Source organism: Carica papaya, chromosome 2 (assembly GCF_054855325.1).
Source record: "Carica papaya isolate Zhongbai chromosome 2, ASM5485532v1, whole genome shotgun sequence".
NCBI lineage: Eukaryota > Viridiplantae > Streptophyta > Magnoliopsida > Brassicales > Caricaceae > Carica > Carica papaya.
Genome location: NC_142310.1, coordinates 31,650,315 through 31,660,484, shown reverse-complemented (window position 1 = coordinate 31,660,484; position 10,170 = coordinate 31,650,315). Strand labels below are relative to the sequence as shown.

The following is a 10,170-nucleotide window of genomic DNA, read 5'->3' as shown; positions in this document are numbered from 1 at the left end:
CTTTCTAAAAAAATAATTAATAACCAAAAAAATAAATTAAAAGTAAACAAACTGAATTTATTACTCGCAACCATCTTGTGGATCGGGCTATGGATCCTAGTTCTCTTGATCTGAAATGGTTAATGAAATAGTGAGTTATACTAACCCATTAAAAATATCACGCTACTCACCGATACAGAAATGAAGGTTGGTAGAAATCATAAAAATAATTAATGGAGCTCTTAATTTAGCAAATTTATTAATCATAAATAAAATTATTTACCACTTACTTACCGTAGCGAGATTCATAAAACTGACTCACAGAGTCAATAACATAACACATATCATAATTTTATTTACATTCAGTTGGAATAACAATTTCTTGTTTTATCAGCCTACTGGTATCCATTGAGGTCTATAGGAACATTCTCACTACGCGTGAACCCTTTCCTTTAGTATTTTCAATTAACGGGTCATCCTTATAACTCATCCAGTATGAACGCCAAATTACCAAATCTCGATACCCCGTCCAGTATTAGGGTGAAGCGGGCCGTCCCCATACTCCGTCTGATACGAGCGCCAAATTACCCAATCTCGATACCCCGTCCGGTATAAGGCAACGTTTACGCTAGGGTTCTCTATGTAGCCGATCCATCCACCATCTCCCAAGATATTCAATAAGGCTGCTGTTTCATCCATCCACTTAATCAAATAATTTCTCATTTACCTGTAATTTTCAGTTTTTCAATTCAACCATAATCCTATAAAACAAACAAAACATGCATCAAAAGAATACAATCGCATCCCAGTTTTTCAATTTAACTGTAATCATATAAGACAAGTAATACATTCATTCAAACTATAAAATCAATCAATCAGGTATTATCATGCATTCGAAACTGTAAAATCAAGCAATCGGTTAAACACAACAAATAATAGTAAATAACCAGTTCCGACTCCATTAATTACCTGTAATTAATTATGGATATTTTCTAAATTATACAAAATACCGTATTATTATTAATTAGACTTCAATTCTATAATAGGGAATAAGGTGAGGAACTCTTACTCAAATTAATTAAAACGCACATATACGAAAAATTGAAGATTGGTAAAAACTAGAAAAATAACAAATAGAGAAAGCTATTTATTCCATATTGTGTAACAAGTCTTTTTTGATAATGACTTATGAAAATTTATATTCATGCACTATTATTTATCACATATAAGATGACAAGAAATGATCATTTTACATTTTTATCTACTTACCGGTATCCCTGGGGGTCCATAAGGATGTCCTTCTACTCGTGAACCCAATATCTAATTAAATAATTAATTAGTCGTCCCCATATCCTGTTCAGTAATGAGCACCAAACATTCCACCACCTTAATATCTCGTCTGTTATGAAGGTGAACTATATCTCTCAAACTTTACTGGTAAGGAACTTCTTAGTCTTATCTAACTGAGGTAACGGTTACGATAGAGTTTCTTATGTACCGGGCCCATTCGCTCTTTCTTAGGTACCTAGCAAGTCTTTTCCATACAGATTTCCATCAGCATAACAATCAACTATGCAATAACCATATCTTATTTTATACTCATCGTTTACTTAAATAACAATATAGTTTAACACAACCAAATAACCAATAATTGATATACCGACACACAATACAAGGAAAACAGATAACTAAATAACCAAAAAAATTCTAAAAATTATCAATTGAGTTACGCACAATATAATATTAACCAAATATGGGCAATATAGAAAAATTAATAGGAAGTTGAAACGACCATGAACTAACTAGTTTCATCTCCACTAGTAACATGTAATTATTTTAAAAGTTTTCTAATTTTTCATAAAAACATACAATTATAAATTATTAAGCCTAAAACATAGAAAATGGTGAGAGATCCTTACCCGAATCGGTATCCGAAATACCGAACTTTCTACCGCGCCTACTAGCGGTCCCTGGGTTTCCTGAATTTTTCTGCGGAGATTAAAACACGCTTCACGTACCTAAAAATACCTCAAAAAATTCAAAATTGTTGTTAAAAATTCATTTAGACTAATTTTGGGGTTTCGGCCACCGTGCTCCAGCGACGACACCACCGCCCGCGGTAGTTTGCCTCAACATAGCCGTTTTCGGTCGGTTTTGGTTGGTCTCGGCTACCTTTATATATATCATTGCAAAAAAAAAAAATACGTTAATGGGCATCGGTTAGCCAAAAAAATTAAAAAACAGAAACCTACTGGTGGTGGGATTTTCTGGGTGTGGCGGCTTTGCTGGCTCACCTTCACGGCTGAATTTTTTTCTTCGGTCAACCTGTAAAAAATAGAACGATGAACACAACGGTAACAAAATCGTATGAAACGAAAAACGGGAAGAGGCTCATCGGAGGAGGTTACGGGTTTTACCTGCAGCGGCAACGCCGGACTTTACTCGTGATTTTCGGCTCACCCACCGTTCATTTTGCTCCGGGGTACTTGAAATTAAATTTTAAGCGGGTATGAAAATTTTTACCTTTTTTGGCGGTCGTAGGTGGTTCCAGTGCGGCGGTGGTCGGCTCCCTTCTCCGGCAGGAGGCTGGCAGATATGGTTTGGGTTCAGTGTGATGCGAAATATTTATACACATCTCGTGTTAATCTAGGCCTTCATCGTGTTTGATCTCGATCGTTCATTTACACTTAAAGAGGAAACGAATCTGAACCGTTCATTGCATTCGATCTCGACCGTCCAATCGTGTTTAAGGAGAAAATGAATCTAAACCGTTCATTGTGATTTGATCTCGATTGTTCGATCGCGTTTAAAGATAGAACAAATTTGGGTCATACACGCGTACATGATCGATCTTGAGTCATTCGATCGTGAGGCATGCGGATCGGCCGCGTGGCATCAACGTCAGTGTGTCTTACCATGTGGCGTACTCCGGTTCGTCGGGGTTGTTGACTGGACGATGCTACATGACAAAATTTTTTTTATTTGCACTATGACCTCCAGTTTTTTATTTTTCTTTAAAAAATATCATTCGAACCCAAATTTTTACAATTTTTTTCTTAAAATTGTTTTCAATTTCATCCATAACTTATCTTTTTCTATAAATTCAACAAAAATTAAAATTAATTAATTTAAAAGTAAATTTTTTATATATTTAAAATGTTAAAATTATTCTTAGGTAAAATTTCGAAATCAAGTATTACAAATAGTAATTTCTTAAGTGTCATTTATATTATAAAATAAATTATATTTATATTAATTACGAGCATTTTGCTGATTTTATATTTCACCAAAAAAAATAGAATAAACATATATAAACAGTTCACTTACACATGTGACAATAATTAAATTCTCTTTTTCTTATTACGTCTTCAAACATATGTATTATTATGTCTTGAAAAATTACATTGTATCTCATACATCTTTATGTTAATTTCTTGATCTTCTCCCGAAAATCAGAAAAAGGAAAAGTATGATTCCCAATTCACAATATTACATGTCAGTGATTATATAGGAAATCATATATGTTATTCGGGAGAACAAAAATTATATATATATATATATATATATATATAAACTGATAGAAAATTTGACAGAAAGGAGGCAGAGCAAAATGAACCTAAGAGTAAGTAGAAGGGAAATGTTTTTTATTCAATACAATACGTTTGCAGCTTACACAATATATATAGCCATCAGCAATGGTACCATAACAGAAGAAAACAAAAATGAAACAGAATGCAGGGCACAGGGAATACCGTAACAGAAGAAAACAAAAAAAAAAGCAGGAAAACATACAACAGGAGAACGTACCAGCACTGGTACGTGAGCAATGGACAAAAGAAAAAAAAATAAAAACGGTTACAATTAAATATATTAATTATTCTTAATACTCCCCTTCAAGATGGAAGGTACAGATTTATTGTGCCCATCTTGCTCAGTAAATTGGCGAATTGTGCAGGATGAAGGGCCTTTGTCATTAAATCTGCCAGTTGATTTCGAATGGATATGTGCATCGTCTTCACGGTACCATCTTGAATCTTCTCACGACCAAAATGACAATCAAGTTCAATGTATTTTGTTATTTCATGATACATTGGATTTGAAGCAATATGTAGAGCGGCTTGATTATCACAGTAAAGTAATGCAGGGCCGTGGTGTTGAACTTTTAAGTCACGCAACAGCTTCAGAGTCCAAACGATTTCGCAAGTAGTGTTGGCCATGGAGCGATATTCGGCTTCGGCAGATGACCGAGAAACGACTTGTTGTTTCTTTAATTTCTATGAGACTAATGAAGACCCAAGAAAAACACAAAAACCAGTGAGGGATCTTCTAGTATCCAGACATGTGCCCCAATCAGCATCAGAAAAGGCCTTAATTTGAATGACAGATGATGAAGGAAAGAAAAGACCTTGTCTAGGGGTTCTCTTGATGTACTGGAGAATCCGTAAGGCGGTTTGGAGGTGACTAGTTCTAGGAGCAGCCAGAAATTGACTTAATCTATTGACAGAGTAACATATGTCAGGGTGAGAGATGGTTAAATACAATAGTTTTCCAATTAATCACCGATAGCTGGTGATATCACTCAGGAGCTCGCCATCATCTTTAGACATTTTGATATTAGCATCCATAGGAATAAATGAGGGTTTACAACCAAGATATCCAGCCTCAGTTAAGAGATCCAATGCATATTTCCTTTGGCACAAGGTGATTCCTGTGTCATTTCTTGCAATTTCAAGTACAAGAAAATATCGGAGAGTTCCCAAATCTTTCGTTTTAAATTTTTGTTTGAGTGTACCTTTGAGTTCTCCGACAGCCTGATCATCATTACTGGCAATAAAAATATCGTCAACATACACCAACAATGCTAAGAAGGTTTTACCTTATTGTCTGACAAATAGAGAATGGTCACATTGTGACTGATAGAAGCCTTCTTGAAGCAATGTTCGTGAAAACTTATGAAACCACTGTCGGGAAGCTTGTTTCAACTTATAGATTGGCTTGTGGAGGCGGCAAACAGGTTGATGTGGAAAAGTCTCCCCCTCTCGAGGAGAATAGCCTGGAGGAATAGTCATACAAATTTCTTCGTGAAGGTCATCATGTAGAAAGGCGTTGGTGACGTTCAATTGAGTCAAGCACCAACCATGGATAACAGCAAGTGAAAGCAAAATCTTGACAGTAACCAATTTGGCAACAGGAGAAAAGGTGTCAAGAAAATCGATGCCAAATTGTTGTGTGTAGCCCTTAGCAACCATACGGGCTTTGTATCTTTCTATGGTCCCATCAGCTTGATATTTAATTTTGTAAACCCACTTGCAGTCAATTGGTTTCTTCCCAAGAGGGAGGGAAACAATGAACCAAGTGTTATTGTCCTCTAAGGCACTCAACTCCACATTCATAGCATTCATCCAAACATCAGACTGGTTAGCTTCATGAAAGTTGGTAGGTTCAGTGTGGGAGGAAATGACGCAAATAAAGTTGTGATATTGGGAGGTAAGTTTGGTATGAGTAAAGAACGAAGAAATAGGATAGAGTGCACGGGTATCTGTATGGTAGCAGTGATAGTCAGACAAATATGAGGGTGGTCGTGTTATACGTAGTGGGCGAGATGAGCGTGTTTGGGAGGATTCACGTTGTGAGCAAAGAGGTGTATCAAGATAATTTAAGGACTGTGTAGATGTATGGAGAGGAACCGGTAAAACACGATCGTGAAAGAAATCATTGTGAATGGGATCAGGTAATTGAGAGGAAAGAAACGGGAAGATATGTTCATGAAAAATGACGTTACGTGAGATAAAAATTTGGTTGCTCTCGATGTCGAGAAGTTTATATCCTTTGTAGCCCGAAGGATAACCGAGGAAGATACAAGCCCTGGAACGATGTGAAAATTTGTGGCGATGACTATCAAGAGTTGAGCAGTAATATAGATAATCCAAGGTACGCAAGTGATCATAGGAAGGTTTTTTTTGAGTTAACAGTTCGAATGGAGTTTTATTTGATAACAAGGGGGACGGTGTACAGTTAATTAGGTAAACGGCGGTCAAGATGCAATCGCCCCAATACACAAGGGGAATATGGGATTGAAACAGCAAAACACGAGCTACATTTAAAATGTGTTAATGTTTACGTTCAACGACAGAGTTTTGTTGGGGAGTCTCAACACAAGAATGGTAAGAAACAATGTCCTTCGATTTGAAAAAAGAATGAAAATTCAGCTCATGCGCATTGTCAGATCGCACAGATTTAATGGAAATATTATATTGTGTAAGTATAAGAGTATAAAATTCAGGGAGAATAGTAAAAACGTCGGACTTTTGACGAAGGAGATACACCCAAGTAGTTCTAGTGCAATCATCAACTATTGTGAGAAAATATTTGTACCCTACGACAGTGGGCGGAGAGAAGGGTCCCCAAATGTCAATGTGGATTAGATCAAATGAATTATCAGATAATCTATTGTTAGAAACGAAAGATAATTTACGTTGTTTAGCTAAATGACAAATCTTACAATGAGAAATATTCGAAGTTTGTAAGGAGTCATTAATATACTGAAGTTTTACATTGGAAGGATGACCTAATCTAAAGTGTCATAGGCTACTTTTAGAGTGAGTGGAAACATAATGAACAGCAGGAAAAGGAAAACATTTGGTAGTTAAGTAGTAGAGGTTGCCAATGCGTCTACCCTTCCCAATCAATAAGTCCCGAATGCGGTCCTGAATGACACAAGAATGAAGAGAAAAATCAATTGTGCAGTTGTGGGTGGTGGTCAACATGCTGACACTGACAAGATTAAAAGAAAAGTGAGGGACAAAGAGAACATCATGTAGAGTTAGGGTGTCGGTGAGTGGTGTACTTCCAACTTGATTGACTATCACTGAACTACCATTTGGTAAAGTGACTGGAATGGGATGCACAAGTTTAAGGTGTGTGAAAAATGTGGGTGTACAACAAATATGATGTGTGGCTCCAGAGTCAATGATCCAGTATTCAGAGGTAAGTGTGTGTGTGAAGTTGGAAAGACAAAAGGGTGTGTAGGATATACCTGCCGCGTGAGGGTCAAGGGTGGTATGACTTGTGGACAAAGATAGAGTGTCAGGCATGATGGCGGTGTTGGATTGGTGGAGGCGTGCACTTAGGTGAGCAATAATGTTCTGAATTTGCGATGTGCTTAAGTTATCGACAGAAGCAGTGGGATGAGATCCCAGTAAGCAGTTGTCGAGAGAGTTGAAAAAATTCTGCACTTGTCTTGTGGTCGGGTGCATGCTCGAGGAGGATGAAACTTCATGGGCCAAGGTATGGTTGGCTGAAAAGAACCTGGGCTTGGATTGAGGGCCAGGCGGGTTGAAAAAACTAGTTCCATGAATGGGCCGAGAGATAGCTGGTGGGTTACGGGCTTTGGGCCCGCGTTTGGGCAGACCCCTCATCAAAGACAGCTGGAGCATTGTGGGTCTGTTTTTGGGCCTGCACAGTTCCATCATTAAAACGTGTTTTGGGCTTGGGCTTGAGGCCCGGTGGGTATCCATGTAGGCGGTAACATCTGTCCACAGTGTGGCCCACAAGCCCACAGTGTGAACAAATGGGTCTCCTTCTTCCTTGAGTTAGGGCAACAGAGGGTGTGGAACCATGACCTGTTTCTGCGTGTGAGTCGAACCCGATTGCACGGTGTCGTTCCTCCTGCACCACCAATGAGAAGACTTTCAAAATGGATGGAGAGCATTCCATCATCAAAATTTGGGCTCTAACAGCAGCATAGGAGGGATTTAATCCCATTAAGAAAGTCATTATAAACTCTTGTTCCTAATAATCATTCCACGCCTTCATGTTTCCGCAGTGACAGCTTAGAACTGGTTGGAAGGTTTTGAGTTCATCCCAGATTGTTTTCATTCATGTGTAGTATGTGTTGATGTTGAGTGATCCTTGAGTAAGATTGTTCAAGCTCTGCTTCAATTGATAAATACGGGGTGCATTACTCTGCTGATAACGGAGCTGTAAATCGGTACAGATGGATTGTGCACTTCAATGATATAACAAGCTGTCAGCTATCTCCTTGGTGACAGCATTCAGCAACAAGAAACTACCATACTATTACAACGTGACCAAGCTGCGACATGGGGGTCGGTGCTGCTTGATTGATCATGGGTTCCGTCTATGAATCCCAACTTATTTTTAGCTGTTAGTGCTATCCTAATTGCTCTCTCCCATGTGTTGTACTTGTTCCCGTTGAGAAGATTGGATACCAAAACTAAACCGGGGTGGTCAGCGCTGTGACGGAAGAATGGATTTTGGAGGTCATCAGACTGATCTCTAGCCATTAGAGATCAAGTGTTTTGTAGCTCAACTACTGAGCAAAAAGATGTTGGTTAAAGGTTTAAGGCTCTGATACCATGATAGAAAATTTGACAGAAAGGAGGCAAAGCAAAATGAACCTAAGAGTAAGTAGAAGGGAAATGTTTTTTATTCAATACAATACGTTTGCAGCTTACATAATATATATAGCCATCAGCAATGACACCATAACAGAAGAAAACAAAAATGAAATAGAATGCAAGGCACAGGGAATACCGTAACAGAAGAAAACAAAAAAAAACAGGAAAACATACAGTAGGAGAACATACAAGCACTGGTACGTGGGCAATGGATAAAAGAAAAAAGAAATAAAAATGGTTACAATTAAATATATTAATTATTCTTAATATAAACTAACATATATTTCTGTGTGTGACAACTTGTAATTTTTCTTACTTATTACTTAAAAACATGGCGGCTTTAGCTAAGACAATGACCTTGTTGCTAGTCGCCATGGCTCTACATGGAGTCTTTCTTGGTGCCGTCTATAATGTTGGTGACTCTGCTGGCTGGACCATTGGCCATGTCGATTATCAAACTTGGGTTTCCAGCAAAAACTTTATTGTTGGCGATTCTCTTGGTATATATCTAATTTACTTTTATTTATTGGATTTTTTTTTCTCTAAATAAACAAGTTAATTTGTTTAGCATGTTTATTGATAAATATTATTTATATAAATATTGAAATATGAAAATTTATATTAAAAAAAATATTGTATGATACAGTATTTGATTACAACAATAAATTTCACAACGTGAAGCAAGTGAGCGAGCAAGATTTTGAGACATGCAACGCAACATCTCCAATCGCTACTCACACGACGGGATCCGACACTAAAAAAACTTGGCAACTATTACTTCTTGTGTGGTTTTCAAGGTCATTGTGAAGCTGGCCAGAGGATTCAACTCGTCGTTGGACAGCCACCAAGGCGTCCGATGCCTCCTACTCAACTTATTTCTGATGCTTCTGCATCTTCTGAATTCACTACCTTTTCTTTTGCTATTGCTTTCACCGCACTTGTAATTTTGTTTAATGATGGATTATTATTGGGATGTTTTTAACTTTCTATCTGTAGTTTTGCTAGTTAATTAGCATATTGTTAAATTTAATACCCTTTAATTGTTAAATTAATTTAACGTTTATCTTTTATTAAAATTATTAGTTAATATGAATTATTTATTACTTAAAAAATTAATAAATAATTTTACCTATTATTTAAAAAAATAAATAAATATTAAATTTAACGTATAAAAAATGATCCAACTAAAATGCGAATTCCATAACAACAGAAGACCATATTCTTCTAAACGGCCCCATTCTTTGAAATTTATACCATAAAGAAAATATGTCCCACCACAATTTTAAGGATTCATATTTGTTCACATATCGAATTCTCATATTATACGTTATAAGTTTTTCTTTTAAAGAATAATTTTTAGTAATATTATTTTTCTTCGTGAACAATAACTATCAAAACAATATGACAGAAACGAGCAAAAGTAATTGTTGTTGTATCTGAATTGCATGTTTTGGCAAAAATCCTTTCTACGGCTACGATATAGTATATATTCTTAAATCTGCTATAATGCTATAAATCTTAAATTAATTGACATGATCTCACGAAATTAAAGCAGTATATATAATTAGCTATGAGAATTCAAACTACAAAAACTTCTGGAGTGCAAAGGTTGTAGTGTACCATACTGATCAGTTCCATCTTGTTTAATTCTTTCTTTTAATCAAAGCTGGCTACTAGAGGGTTTGATTCGATTCTGGTTCTGGGTGAAATGGAGTTGCAGTTCCTTCTCTCGCTTCTCATTTTACTCGTCAATTTGGAGTTCCGGACCCAT

General features: G+C 36.7%; 1 pseudogene; it reads left to right on the top strand.

Moving 5' to 3' along the window:
- Window positions 1–8,766: 8,766 nt before the first annotated feature.
- On the top strand, window positions 8,767–9,381 carry LOC110823671 (mavicyanin pseudogene; annotated as a pseudogene).
- Window positions 9,382–10,170: the final 789 nt, after the last annotated feature.